The sequence below is a fragment of the Calypte anna genome, chromosome 4A, assembly GCF_003957555.1.
Source record: "Calypte anna isolate BGI_N300 chromosome 4A, bCalAnn1_v1.p, whole genome shotgun sequence".
Lineage (NCBI taxonomy): Eukaryota > Metazoa > Chordata > Aves > Apodiformes > Trochilidae > Calypte > Calypte anna.
In genome coordinates this window covers 34,769,228-34,784,876 of record NC_044248.1, presented here as the reverse complement: position 1 = coordinate 34,784,876, position 15,649 = coordinate 34,769,228, and the positions used below count along the sequence as shown (strand labels likewise).

The 15,649-nt window shown below is 38.7% G+C and overlaps 1 protein-coding gene across 2 annotated transcripts in view; it reads right to left on the bottom strand.

The window, feature by feature from the left end:
* The window catches only part of SH3D19 (SH3 domain containing 19), an 83,584-nt gene that overhangs the window by 67,470 nt on the left and 465 nt on the right, over positions 1–15,649 (bottom strand). The gene's annotated exons all lie outside the window — the stretch shown is intronic.

Sequence of the window (15,649 nt, the reverse complement as noted above, 5' to 3'; positions counted from 1 at the left end):
ACAGCCATACAGTGTATAATTTACTGTGTTACTGATTCACAGTGATCTCCATTTCATCACACCATGTGCTACCCTATTAGCTAGAAACAGCAAGGTATAGCTCAAATCAGAGCTGCAGCAACAGTTGTTCAGAAACACACAAAGTATTATCATTTATTCATGCGACCTCTTACCTGTGAGCACTGGAAAAATAAATTAAAAAAAAGGCAGGACTTCCTATGGAAATCTGCTTGCCATCTGTTGCTTGTTATCAGTGTTCCTCATCATGCATGCAGCCACAACATACCAGTATTCACACAAAACTTCCCCATTTCTAAAATGATTGTGTGAATAAACCAGGGAAAGGGAAGAAAAGGAGTCAGAGCATATGTAATGACAGCACTTGGGAGCTGACCCCCTCAGCTCATGTGCAGCTGGCAACCTGCCACAGCCCAGCCAACCTGTTTGTCCAGGAAATCTCTGCAATTCCCTTTTCTCTTTTGTTTTATTGAAATGTTGAAACAGGAAATAATCTCCCTGCTTTTACCAATTTTATTTACTGCTAGAGTTAGTGAAAGCACATCATCCATGTGTTCACTGCTCTTACTAAAAAGAACAAAGGGAAAGGTAATCCTACAAGCACAGTTAGCATTTGAAAGTAGAAATAAAACCTGAACCTGTTTAAGATTATTGTGGACTTAATCTTCTGAATTTGATTTACTACCAAGTGTAATGGAAGCCTCAAGGATCTGAATCCTTTAATTATGTGCTTAAATTTTGCAGTTCTGGGTATTGTTTTGACATTACAATCAAGCACCACTTGAAGTTGCATCATACACCTCTAGAATGTGAAAGCCCAGAGAAACAGGCAAAAATTATTTTTTTTAATACAAACACACACATACTTCACATTTAAACACACATGCAAGCAGATCCCATTCCTGCATTCTACAGGCTTGAATTCTTGGCTTGAAAAAGTTGGGTCAAAAAAGTGCACACACCCAGCTGATTGTCTCTCACTTTCTATATGTCAGCTCAATAACTGAGAAAACTCTTTTCTAACAGAAATAAGCAAAATTACTGTAGGGATGCAAAGAACTGAAAATCAAATCCCACTCTACAGGTTTTCCTCTATATGGAAGACATAAATTGCTATAAAGCACCATAGGACATGATGTCTTTCTAGCACAATACTCTGTATCCTCCTACTCTTAACTCTTAACCTCCTCACAGAGACAATAGCGTGTAGTTCAGGTACTGTGCTAGCATGGCACATCTCTTCTTGATTCACTGATAGGTATGCTAAAGGTGGTGCAGTGCTACCACCTCTCTGATTCTACCACCAGAGATTTTGGCAGCTAGTTCAGACAGCTCAAATAGCACAGACATACCTCACAAAGGTCATTCCTTCACAGACAGAAAAATGTTCTTCCTGCCTGTCCTCCAATCTACTACTGGCACAGCCAAAGTCTTGCACTCATAAGAACAGAGTGTCCTCCAACTTCCCACAGAAGAGATTTTGTCCACTTCGTGCCAGCATCTACTCTTTACAAAACTTTGCTACCCTTACACAAATACAGCCAGTGTGGGAGAAATAGATTGCCCTTATTCACCAGGAGGATACAGTGCATTAAGTCAAGAAGCTGGCAAGTGGAGCAGATGAGGTGGAAGGAGACAAGAGACTCCTGGGTGAGGCTGGAAAGACTAGTGCCAAGTTTTAAGCACTGCAGAAGAACCAAGGAAAACATCAGGACACAAAGAGCTGCTATTCATATCATAACCACTTGGCAAATCTAGAGTTTATTTACAAAATCTTGCTGTGTATATTTCATCGATACCACGGACATACTGTGCCTATTTCCAAATTCAAAGACTGAGAGGCAAAGAGAAAAGCCATGTTCCAGTTGCTTTTAGAGAGTGTCAGGTTTCTCTTACGAGTGATTCTCTTACCCTTGAAGCATGAGAAAATTATGTTCTTTGTTTTTAATTAAGTTTTTCTACTTAAGGAAAATATAAACGTAACCATCAGGAGAAAAATAATTAACTTAATTATTTCAGTTTCTCAAAAAACCTCAGAATAGTTTATGGTTTTGCCAAAAAAGACCATCAAAGCAGAAAGCAGTAGTTTTTAAGGCATTTGCTCTTCTTTCCGGAAGACAAGCAAAGAAAAGGAAAAGGCAACTGAGACCAAACAGCCATTGTTTTCTTCTGTTTATTTTGCAAGTTTCTTCAAAGTATCTTGTTGCTAAGAGTGACTTCAACTGAAAAGTGTGCTCTCACTAGAAAAAAATGTAAGCATAAACATGAAATGCTGCTGAAAAATTAGTGCAAAGTTAACACATATTCTGCCACTTCAAACTTGCAAAGCTGCTAAGGAACTTCCAATGCAGCTGCCCCTCCCCCAGGTAGGTAGAACCTGATTCTTCCTAATCTTAACCCCATCTCACAGCCTCATCTCTTTTAAAAGCTGAATTGGTTGAAGGGAGCAAAGGGGGGCAGCATACCATTTCTATTTCTGGGAAATACTGTATTTTTCACCTTAATTGTGGGTCTTGAATTGAGCAGCCACCAGAGGGGGCAGGACATGGTAACGCTCTTGAGGAAGACATAGAGCAACCAGCTCTCTCCATTTTCTGCTGGTTTTAGCCTCTGATGGCAAAGCAGTGCTCTCATGAAAAGTAGCCGAGATGCTTGTAACAAACAACACTTCTGCAACAGTGGCAAACCTCTAGACAGACCAAGCAATGGGAGCAGGAAGGTTCTTTAGCAGTGCTGGCAACACCAAAATACAAAATATACGAAGAAGTCCTATTCTCAGAGTAGAAAATTGTTGAAAGAGGCCACACACCTTGCTCTAATCTGAATGCATTCATCCCCAATGAGCATCCTTCTGTAAGCTTCCAGGCCGTAGCAAACCTAGATGCTAAGACTGATGCAGCAACTTCACAAAGCATTATGTAGAAATTCAGTGGCTCCTACTGTTATTTTAGTAACATCTATTTTGACTGCTACCCAGCTGATGATAGCTAAAGGGTGTACCAGTCCCCGGGAGCCAGCCACATTGGGTCAGGAACCCCAGATTTCCATTAAAAGTTGCCACTGCAAATGAAGCCCTCACTCAAACTAAACTGCTCATTTTCTGGGAAAAAGATCTGCATCCATGGAGAATTTTCGCTGAGATGCAAAATGTAAAAGAAAAGAAAAAAAAAAAAGCTGATACTGAAATTTTTTTGTCTTTCATTCTGTTAAGGCACACTGTGGTTCACAGTGCACAGTGACTCTTCTTTTTAGCACTTCTCTTGGGTATAAAGTCACAGCAACACAAATTAACCCCTCTATATGGAATCTATTATTAATTTCACCCCATTATATTAGGAATTGGTAACAACAAAACCCACAAAATTGAACATTTATTAAGGTATTTTAGTATCGTAACAGTAGAGTTCCTCATCAGTTGCATAAAAGGCAAAAGGCTCAAGGAGAGATTAATGAGAGGCTTGGAAGAAACTTTCTTCATTTCGTTTACATACAGCTTTCCCCTTACTCCAAAAGGCCATAAAGCCAAGACACACTCGAAGTTCATAATTGCAAATGCAGAGAGTTTTTATACTTGCTTTAAATTCCACAATATGCCATTGAATTCTAGACCAGGACATTGTGGGGAAAAAGATTATAACCACCCCAAATGAAATTACACTAGTCTGGCAGCTTTAATATTGAGCAGTAACTGAGTCTTGTAAGCAAACAACATTCCTGTGGGTTTTTATGTTTGGACTGGCTGTTCTTCCCCACTCTTAAGCATGACTGAGATATGGGCAGATGGGTGGGATGGGGAGGATAGATAGGGATACCAGCACATGCTGATGAAAACAGTGAACCTCTGTGGTTCAGTATCTAACCTTGAAACCTACTGACCACCATAAAGCTTGTCATTGTCCAAAGACCATATTCTTTAACTTGCTAGAGAGATAACAATAAACTACAGTCACCACCCAAGTCCTTTGTGGACTTGTACAATATGCAAGTGAAAAAAATAATTTACTGAACAACAGAGGCCACATTTGCCAGTGCTACATCTGCTGATAATTTGTTTCTGCAAGTCTGAATTTCCACCCCTTCGTTCTTCCTCCTGTGTTACTTCTGCATTGCAACAGCAAATAGGTCCATGTATAAATGTGAACATAAGCACCAGCATAAGAGCAGGACTGATGCAGAAACAAGAGAGAAAGGCAACAGACTGTGGGAGCTCTCAATGCTTCTCAAAAAGGTCCATGTTATAAGAACCCAGATCAAACTCAGCACTGGGACACAGTCTTGTTCTTAGACCATGAATAACAAGAAAATAAATAAGCAATCAAATATACACAGCATGTGCAGACTTTACCACACTTGTACCCTCTACCACACTTGTATAAGAAAGCAGTCTAGGATACACTTGTTTTCGAAGCTCTTTTTTGGAGAAACCAGCAACTCCTGAAATCCTCACACATTCTTATGAGACACCTCAGCTGATCAGTAAAATGTAATTCTTAGATTAAGTACCTTGGGTACAAACAGACATAAGTATCCTGACACTATCAGAATCACCGTGGGAGTTACTCAAGATGTACCCTACTGCTTTATTATTTTTGAGACTTCCATGAGAAAAATACCAGTTGACTCAACCTTTTAATAAAAAAAAAGATTAAATGTTCTTCTCCAGGCATCTCAGAAATGTTAGATATAAATTTCTGAAAAACATCTATCTTGTGTTGTGTACACCTGTGTGCAGGTATGCTTACCTGTCTCAATATACCCCTTACAAACTAATTTGGAACAGAGATAGGAACAGAGAAATAATGCTACTGAGTGACTAAGGCAGTAATAACAAAAAGCTTTCTAAAGATAATCTAAAAATAACCATATTTTTAATGTTTTCTACCTGGAATTTGGCTTGGTATTGACTTTTTTTTTTTTTTTTTTGGTGAAGAATAGTTTCCTAAACTTGTGCATTTCTGGCTACAGGATGGCTAATTTGAGGTTATGACTGTGAAGGATATAATTTCCACCACTTAAGTAATTTCCTTTGACCTACACAGTACAAAACTGTGTTGTATATGCCTTTGTTGTATATGTTTCACATAGTCAATTTACAGTTTTTGAAAAAAATCATGTATTACCTTATTGCTTTCAAAAGATGGAATCTCCAGCTACTATGTTATATAGGAAGAATATTTATTCTTGGATGTTAAAGACTCTGCAAATTTCACCCTTCAAATCCTCCCTGCCAACTCAAGAATCCTGTCCCATTGGGCAATTAAAACCAAAGCAATACCCAAAACAATATGTTTTGATTACTGAGATGGCAAACATCAACTACAAATGTCCCCAGTGTAATCTTATGCGTTATGCACTTGCAAGTTGTCTTATTTAATGTGTGAGACATGTTGAATAGCAATATCAGCAGAATACACTCCTACTTCTGTACCACAGGAAAAAAAGCTTTAAAACAAACAAACAAGAAAAATCCTTTCTTGTTTATTTCATCCTGTGAGGTCACTGACAGCAATAGAGAGGACACTGCTTGCCATTTAGGAGTTACACATTATGGTGAGTGCATAGGTCTGTACTTTGGGAGGAATTTGGGGACTTGCAGGATGAAATGACATAAAGAGAAAGAAAATTACTTATTAAAATAAAAGATTGTAACACACTCAACCATAAAAGAAAAACCTCCATAAAAACAGAAGAAAGGCACCAGGCAAATAACAGAATTTATTTCTCTTAAGATACCACTGAAGTACTCAGTAGCTTGCTCCTGGAATATTTTGTGGTCCCTTGTCACTATTTATGATGAAAGAATCCCCAGATTGTTTACTCAGCAGATAAAGACACTTAACATGAGAACACTCTTAGACCTTAATGATTTTGTTGCAAGTACTGATCTTCTATGGAAGTACATTTGAAATTAGCCTATTAACAAGATATGTCCCTCCAGTGACACTGCTAATTCTGCTCAATGGTCACACAAAAATGAAAAATTCTGGGAAAGCGAGTGCAAGAATTGCTTCTTGTACATTGGATTTTTCTTAAGTACCACAAAATAGATTATTCCAAAAAAAGTCTCTCGTATTTTATCGTAACACAAAGATTGCAAGATCTAGAAGCTTCATAAAAGGGACTGATTCAAAGGTGCAAAAAATTGATGTGTGTTTATTAATGTTGGTATATACCAATAAATTGGTAAACCTGATATGCTAACCTGAGATCCATTAGTTTTGATCACATCTTTAAAAATTGTGCAATTCTAAGCTTGTTCTTTCATAGAAAAGCAAGCCCAGCAATTGTCTGTTCTTGCAACATGTCATATTCTAATGCATATTATTTGATCATGTAGTGATAAGTATCCAAACTTCAATTTTTAAGATCTGAGTTACCTGGCATTCTGAAGACATTTTACTGTGTTGGGAGACTCATTTATCCACATCCAGTCCTAGGTAAGTGTTAAGTACATATCAAATGCCCTTTAAGGTACTGGTGTAATAGGTGTGCAAATCTTCATAGGTGTGCCCTTTGGTCCTACAGAACCATCCTGACCAGAAGTCACTGTGCACAGCTGGTTGCACCATGATTTTACCTCTTGCAGAAGGTTCACCTGTGCAGGAAATCCAATCCCGTGGTAGCCATGTCTCTGCATCAGCCCCAGCCATGGGAAAATGAAGGTGTGAAGACTCATCTGAACAACACTAAAGTGGAGTCTTAATCAGGTCATGATTCTTACAAACAACAGTGCATACATCTTTCCTTCTTCATATGTGGACCTTGCACCTCAGATAAAAGGTGGCTGCACCCAGCTCTGGGCTTCTGAGAAATGACAGTATTTCACACAAGCTCCCTTTCTGTTTTTCCAAGTGTTTAGCAATTATACTTCTCCTTCCAGCCTCTCAAAAAATGTGCTATAGAAAAAGCAGCTACTATAAAAATAATTTTTTAGCTGCTTCTAACATCAGGATGCTGCATCTTGCTGTCAGTTCCCTCCATTCACTTGCTACTCATGGTTTCCCTACCATACAACAAGAAGTTTCAAAAACCATAAGACAAACTAAAAATGACTGAGCAAAGGATGGGAAAGCCATAAGCATCCAGAAACCCTTGAAACAAAGGTTCCTGTGTTTACTGCAGATAAACCCAGGCTTCCTGGGCACTCTAGCAATGCTGGCAGAGACTGTTTTAACTCTTTGGTGCCTTGGAGAAATAACTCTCCTCATGTGCTCCTCCTTCACACTCCTGTGCACATACCTAAGAGGTCAACAGAGCCTGTCAGAGGCACCCAGCCTCTGCAAATACACTAATAAGTACCTTACACTGCTACAATGCCATGAGTGAAATACCATAACAACACACCTTAAAGAAACAGCTCTCAATAATGGAACCACCAGCCTCAAGCTAGTGGAGAACAATGAGAGAAATGAAGCATGCAGCAGCTACCATGAACATCTCAGAGATGACACTGGTGATCTGCTCCAAGCCCTGCACACCACCATGGAAAACAGATTTTGTCATCATGAAGTTATGCCCATGAAAGCTGGATATACAAGGTCTGCAGCATGTCTGTTTCAGTGACACTCTTCCAAGCACTGTCTTAAGCTGCTTAAACATAAGATGAGGTAAAGTACAGTGTGTGTCTCTCTCTTAGGAATTCTATTCCACTCTGGAGATCAGTGGGTATTTCTAGACATACTTGCAAGGGGTGACAAGCTTATGACAAGTAACAAAGCTTACAGTATCTGCCATCAAAACTGGAGCACCTGACAATGCCATTTTCAAAGTACTAGGTGGAAACAGAGGTTTTCTCCAAAACTCATTTTGATGCCTAATCTCGCATTTCTATTAGTTTCTGCACCCCAGATTTAGAGTGCAATCATAAAATGAACACAGCACACTGATGGAGCAATTTATTATGAGACAGATATCAAAATGCTGAGCTTGTTTCTAGGCATTTATGTCCCATTGCTCTAAAAGAATGAGTCAACAGTATTTTAATAATGAATAATATCACAGCACACTGTTCACTCAAAATTTCTTGTAAATTATTTAACACAGATATGCACAACCTGAATCAATTTTCATGTACAGATCTGTGATATTGAGTACTTAGGTTTTAATGCAAGACAGAGTACATGATGAATACAAATGTATCACCTTAAGAAAACAACTGATATTAATTTTAGCTTACCTCTCACAAATAGAAGCAAACTGTTAAAGCTGGAAAAAAAAAGTCAAATGGCCTCTTTCACACATAAGGTACTCAGTCTGGTAGGAGAATGTATCAAACATTTTTGCAAGAAACACAGTGCTTGAAAAATTGCCTAATTTAAGAGCGTAAATCACCATGTTCAAAACCATATTAAAAAAGCAAAATATAGAAAAATTTATCATCATATTTCAAGAGACAGTGAATACCCATTAAAAAAACCAACCATCATGTAAAAGGTAGTAACTGATTTTAAATAATGAGTAACTGTCTTCCTTGTTATCATGTAAAATTTGAAGATCAGAACTGTTAAGTAGATTAAACAATGGAATTGAATTAATGAAAGATGAACTCAGTGGCATCTGTTTAGCAAGGCCTCTGAGAAGCTGCTTTGACTTTGACAAAAGAAGGGAAGGAATCTCTCTGGAAAGTAAAAATTGAATCCTAGGAGATATGTTTCTTGCATACTTTCCTAAAGGCTCCTGCTGGTAAACATAAGAAACAGGTTACCTGAGAAGATGCTTTTGTGTGATGCAGTGTGATGTTCCTAAGGGACAGGAAAATTTAAAAATTCTTGTTTCATGTTTTTTCAGTTTGCACAACAGGGTACATACAAGCTACTATCAGAGGTCTGAACGGCTGAGGCAGTAAAACCCATGGAGTGACAATGCCCATCAGCTGAAACCTTTGTATGTTCTGATCCAAACACATTTTCTCCAATAGCCTGAATCATCTGACTGAGGTGGCAATGCATGCACAAAATAAATACTACAACCTTTAAAAGCTTAGGGGAAAATGGTGGAAGGAAGATCTGTTGCATTCAGCTTCTGCTATGGTGTGGACATTTTCACCTGTGCTTTCATGAAGCCTTTCAAGCTGGACCCAAATAAAGCTACTATATACAGCTGTGGAAAGCAGGTACAGATTTGGTTTGTAGCATATGCAAGACTTCACAAACCAAGTAAATTCATCTTTGAAGCATCTTATTGAGAACTCTACTAAATCTTGTAAGGAGATAAATTTGCTCGAGTCAGAACATCAAATTGATATTTTTATAATAATACATGCCATCCACACAGATCTCTGCGGATTTACAGCACTACCTGAAGCAGTTTAGGGTAACACAGAACTACATTAGATGGTCAATTTAAAAATACCTATATCAATTAAATTCTATGTCTTTGAAAATTTATACAACACTGAGGGGAAAAAGGAAGTTTTTGTGCTTTTGACCACTAAATCTCTTTCTCCGCAAAACTTATTTTTGGCTTTCGTTGAGGGGAAGGATGCTTGTCAAGCATAAACCGCAGACAAAACAAATGATACATTGTCTTCCCAAGCCTGCTGTTGGGATGCTTCAGTAACTTTGTTGCATGCTGGTTTTCAAGAGAAGAGTTAAAATCTTGGCCAGCAAGGAAGCCAGTGCTTCCACTCCATTTTTGTAGTTTGAGAACCTGAATAATCGAGGCGTGACAGCACACTGAGAAGGTGGAAGGGGCCAGGCTCCTCTAGCCTGGCAAAGAGGAGGCAAAGGAACTATGTGACAGCAGCCCGCAGCTTCTTGAAGGGTAGCAACAAAAATGCCAGCTGCAAACTCTTCCTGGTATTAAAGAACATTACAAAGGGCGATGGTCACAACTGTGGGTTGAGAGGTTCAGGTTGAACACGAGGAAAAATTCTTTCATTAGGAGGTTTTGCAGCACTAGAGCAGGTCACATGTAGAGGTGGTAAATCCCTGTCTTTTGGGAGATTTTTCAAGACACAGCTACACGAAGCCTTGGCTGAATGGATCTAGCCTTGGCAACAGTCCTCCTTTGAGAAGGAGGCTGAACTAGGTGACCCCAGAGCTCTTTTTCCAGACAGCACTTCCATGGCCAAAACCACAAAATCACCTAAGGCAAGAAACTAAACTATGCTAAATGTAAAGCACTGTATTTAATTACAGATAATAAACACCAGAGGAGAAATGGTTCGAAGTACTATCACAATAGAATTTTTTTTATGCTACATGTATCATATGAGAGACTTATTGAAATAACAAATCCAGAACTACGTCAGCTTTTAATGTCAATACTATTTCTCTGCTGTTTCATGATATTGACAAAATTATTCCCAAATATTAAAGCTTTTTTCCATCTGAAAACAACAACAAATACTGTAAAAGCATCTTGCAATGAGGTTATGACTCATTCTGCCCATTCCTGTCTATCCCCATTCTGTATGCAACAACCCTGATTTATCATTTGCTGTCTGTACAGGAAATTATTGTTTGCAACACAGTTAACAGCATGGTCTTTGGGCAATCAAAACCCTATGGATTATTGTCTTTGGCTACAAACTCACCACTCCTTATCATACACTTTTGTGCCTTGCTTTGGCTACAACCTAAATGAAGAAGGTCTTAGCCATCACTCAGTAACACTTATTATTACTTTTTGTCCTTCTACAGTTTCCTTGGCCGTGGAATCACCCTGTTGACTCTCAGAAGCAATCCAGTTATTTTCCTTTGAGCATTCTCCATTTTCAGAAGAGTTATTTCTTCAGAAGACACAATGTCCTCTGTGGTTCAGTCTACACTTTAGGCCAAGTAAATGCAAGCAGTTCTTTTTTTCTTGTCACTGACAGGCCATTTGAATTTTAAGAAATGTTGGTGAATTTCCACATATAAGTTATTTAACATTATAATTTAGATATTAGTTATATTAATCAGATAATAATATTACACTAATACTTTAGGCTATTTAATTTCAACAAAGTCTTTACTTAGTATCTTATATTTACCTAAAGCAAGCTAAATTCAAAGGCTATGAAATTCAGTGGAAATGTGTGCAGCAAGGAATTACAGGACTGCAAACCCAAAACAGACTGAGTCCCATGAGAAAGAGGGAAGAGATACCCAGCTGGCAATGAACTCCACTATTTCTTGAACTTGTAAGACAGCTATTAAATAAACAAATAAACCAAATACCTGCTCCAACCCACACCTACCCCTGCAACTCTCCTTTCTTGTGTACATGCGGGCAGGCTGGCAGATCATGGGTAGACCTTATGCATTTACTGAAGATAGTTCATCTGTTCTATCAGGGTTGTTTTGGGTTTTTTTCCCTCTTCTAAGTAAGAGACAACAAAATGGTGATTCTCCCTACGGATGAATGGAGCAACTTCCAGATCAGCACTGAAGGACACAGGAATGCAGATGAAGAAGTTTCCAGCTGAATAACGCTGACTTTTGTTCTCCAAGATCTGCAGATCTCTCTAATTCCTAGTTACAAAATTTTGTTAAGATTTTAAGAATATGGCAACTAACTTGGAGCCACTTTTTCCTAATCATGCTTTGTCTCTGCCCCAGGGTCATCAGCACTCCCTGGGAAGTACTGAGGTCAGGCTGTTCTTGTTACGATCCAGTGAACCCTAATTGGACATCATCATTTAATCAGTCTTAAACTTAAGAATTTCATAAAGAATTTCAGACCCCTTATTCTTTACTTCTTAAGACTGAACACATATTTTGCCTTAACACAGGAACAACTCCTGAGCATTCTTTCAAATTCTTAATTTATCTGTAATAAGTCCTTGACGTCTGCAAATTAATGTTCACTGAACTTCAGACACAGTACACAATTGTACCCCTCTAACTTCTCAGCATGTTGAGCAGTGAAATACTCAACCTTAATTTGTTATTTTGGACACAGCTCATTGTTCTCAGCCTCCAAAACAAGTCTGCACCAGCTTGATGTGGGAGTTGTGGGAGTGTAAAGAATTGATCCAACTCTGAATTGGATCTTGTTTTGGAAAAAAAAAAAAAAAAAAAAAAAAGAGAGAGAGAGAAAAAAATTACACAAAGCCAGTCAATTAAACAACCTAAAATAAATTATTTCACCCATAATCTAAAATTGCCCACTACTGTTGAAAAAGTTCCAGAAAACATCTGAAATACTATGGAGAAACAGAAATAGAGAGGGAGAAAAGAAATCAAAACCAAAAAACAGATGTTTCAGTCAGTACAGCAACATTTGTGTGCAAAATTTGCAGCCACTGTGTGGGAACAAATAACAGGCAAGCATTTGTGATAAGTAAAATAGAATAATATTAAATTAAGTCAAAGCCTTTCCTTGTATTATTGACCACCTGTGCTTTCAACTGCATATTAAAGTAAAAATGACAATAGCTCTTCATTATGAATTCAAACAAATTTCATTATTGACTTCTATATTTGGCAGTTTTATTTAATTTTTGGATAAGGAAATATCTGACACATCCAAAGCAGGAAATTCTTTCTCAAGGAACTCTGAACAGAATTCAAAGAGAAATAATAAAGAAACTGAGTATGTTAAAAGTTCCTCGTGCACTTTAGATGATATCAGAATACAGAGATTCTCCTTCAGTCCTAATGTGGCAGTGAGGACAAGTAATTAATCAATGCAGTTTATAACTAAGATTTGGTATGCATTCCCTACAAACTTTACAGCAAGCCAACTTATTTTAGTCAGTAGTCACAAAATAAAAGGCTAGTCAAAATAAGAAAACACAGCAGATTAAGGTCCAAAGTTAGAGTGCCTATAAGTCTATTGGGAAAGACTATTTTAGCTCAGGTTATTTGCTGCCGTTGGTTGGTCTGAGTTTTATGTTTCCAGTGTATTAAAAACAAACTACATAAAAATACTAACATTCTAAACAAAAAAATCCCATAAAAATCCAGTCTTCTCTATTACTTTCCAGAGCAATAATGTAGGTGACAGAAATGAGCAACAAGGGGGTAAAGATCAATCATATTATTTTACTTGTTTATACTGCAGTAAAAAAACCCTAAAGGTTTCCAGCAAGACTGGCTTCCTTTCCCACAGCAGGTGACCAGATGACTTAGTTAATGGAACTTACACAGCTACTTTTATTCTTCTGGATTTTTAAAAACAGTATCCTAGTTCTCCTCCCTGTCAGTTAAAAAAACAACAACTATAAAAAATAATCAACATTTTCTTGAAGGGAAAATAATTTCCTTAGAAGAGTCACCAACTGCTCTATTTAATATCTTCTCACAGGTTTTCCAGAACATGGTGATTAAAAAGGTTCCTAGAATTCAGAGAAAACAACTCCAACATTATGATATGCAGTAGGGTAGAAACAGGCAGTCAGACAAGTCAGCCATCTCCACGGACAAGGATAGTTTGTCCAGTTCTACCTGCTCATGTCTCCAGGTTTCCATTCCCTGCTTTGACATCAGCTCTGGCACTTCTCTCATGTTTCAGCAGGCATCTTCAGCTCACCAAATCAGCAAAAAAGCCTCCAATCCAATGCAAGAAAAAAACCCACAATCAACCAACCCCCTAACCAACCAGATAAAAAATCTGTCATGAGTAGATATCTAACAGTTCTCAGGATGCAGCTTCACAGCAACCTAAGCCAAACTCCATCTCAGCTGGCATAGTCTCTTACCTCCTCCTGGCTGCATGTTCCTACTCTTTCACTTGTTCCAGCTTCAACATTCATCAGAACCTGTACAAAATCATTCCAGTGAGCTGAATCAGCAGGCTGCCATCCACTGAAGAGAACAAGAAAAATAGCTCCCTGCTTGGCCAACACACCAGAACAAGTCAGTGCAGGTTTCTAGTGAGCACAAGGGCTCCAAGAGAAGCCTCAGCAGCCACTGGGTAGATCAGCCCAGGCTGCTACCAAACCACAACTTTGGTGCCTTCCCTCACCAACAACTGGCCAAGCAGCAGAGCTGAAACATGAGACAAAGCAGAAGTGCATGTCCATGGAAGAGATCACATCTCTAGCAGCAGCAGCAAGCTGCCATATTAGTTTACCTGGCTGCATCCTACAGCATCTGGCATAGCACAACTGTGACTATCTCCAAGGGGAAATAACGCTGCTTCATTCCACAGCCTCCTGTGTTGTGGTCCTCCCATAAAACGGTGCTAATTACGGGTCTGAGTGTTTAGTAAGCCAGAAGCACTTGTGAACTTTCATCTTTCAACTCCCACTTGGCATACGTGCCTTGTACGTGCGGGACAAAGGTGAGCAGCAGCCCATATGCACTCTCATGCATAAGCTGAGCACACCAGAAATTTAAGTTGCTTGCATTCATAATTAATTTAACAGACTGATACATTTAAATTGACAGTCTGCTAAGATGCAATTACAGCATTTCTTGAACCCTTCAAAAATATCCAACAGGTTTATTTAACACCTATTTGCATTACTATTTTGGCACTGTAAGTGCATATATTACACACAAAAAACCCAAACCACTTATTTTCAGTAGATTTGTAAATAAAGGGATGTGAGAATTGTCAAACAAGAGAATAACAGCAAACTCATCCACCTCAGGTGATATTCTTCACAGATGCCTTTAAGATGCTCTGGTGGGAGTCTGTGTGGTTTTCCACTGTAGTCTTGCAAACAGATAGAAAGGTGGTGGAACAGCTAAAGCAGAGTGCTATGTGTTCACAGATACTTTATATTAGTAGGGTAGACAGTGATGGGCCCATTTTAAAGGTGAGTTGCCTGGACAAAATAATAATAAAAAATTAAAAAGGACATAGGCCCCTTTATTACTGATTAGTAGCATTGTGCAAAGACAGACCCTGGGAACAAGCTTTGTGCCACAAGAATGTGTCAAAGTTTATATACGTAAACTGCAGAAGCAGTTATTATTACAGACATCATAACTAGCAGAAGAGATTTTTTTGCACCCTATCCTAGGCAAGACAAGAACATGCACACATGCCAAGCCACGATGGTTTCAATAGGCTCCTGCTAGTCCTGCATCTTCCTAGGTTCATAGTGACATAACAAGGGTCACTGGCAGCCAGAGGGCCAGAATGTTTTAAGTTTTCCTAAGCAGTCCCTCAAACTGTAGGGTTTTTGTCATCTATGAAGGATCATTCAATTTGCTGTTGCTCAAATGGATGCAAAACCCACGTGAGTTGTAGTAGTTAGAATATCGTTACAGGTGTATCATAATTATTACAAATCAGAATTTGTGGTATTCAACTTTAAATATGCAGTGTGTCCGAGACCTTCCCTGGAAACAGGCCTTAGGAAAACGCTTCATCCTGCAGGGGATTTTACACCGAAAGAAAAAGAAATGCTGCATTTACACCTCAGCAACTACAGAAAGGCAATGCCCCTTGGTTAACAAAGAAGTCTGAATTAAATACTTTAAAATGCCGACAGAGTCCACTGGATTTCACCATTTTGAATAAAAGCTTGGTTTGACCTTCAAGTCTCTCTTTAAAGAAGTACTGATCTGCTTGCTCCCAAGCTCCTGTTCTCCACTGCTTCTGGATACATCAGTCCTTCCCTCCTCTCTGCCAAGGCCTGCTGCCCATACCGACATGGAAACGTTTACACGTGGACAGCTCTGGTACCAAGATGTTTCTCCACCTTGGCGCCTTCAAGAAAAATCGGTGTTTCATCTCCACACACGGCCTG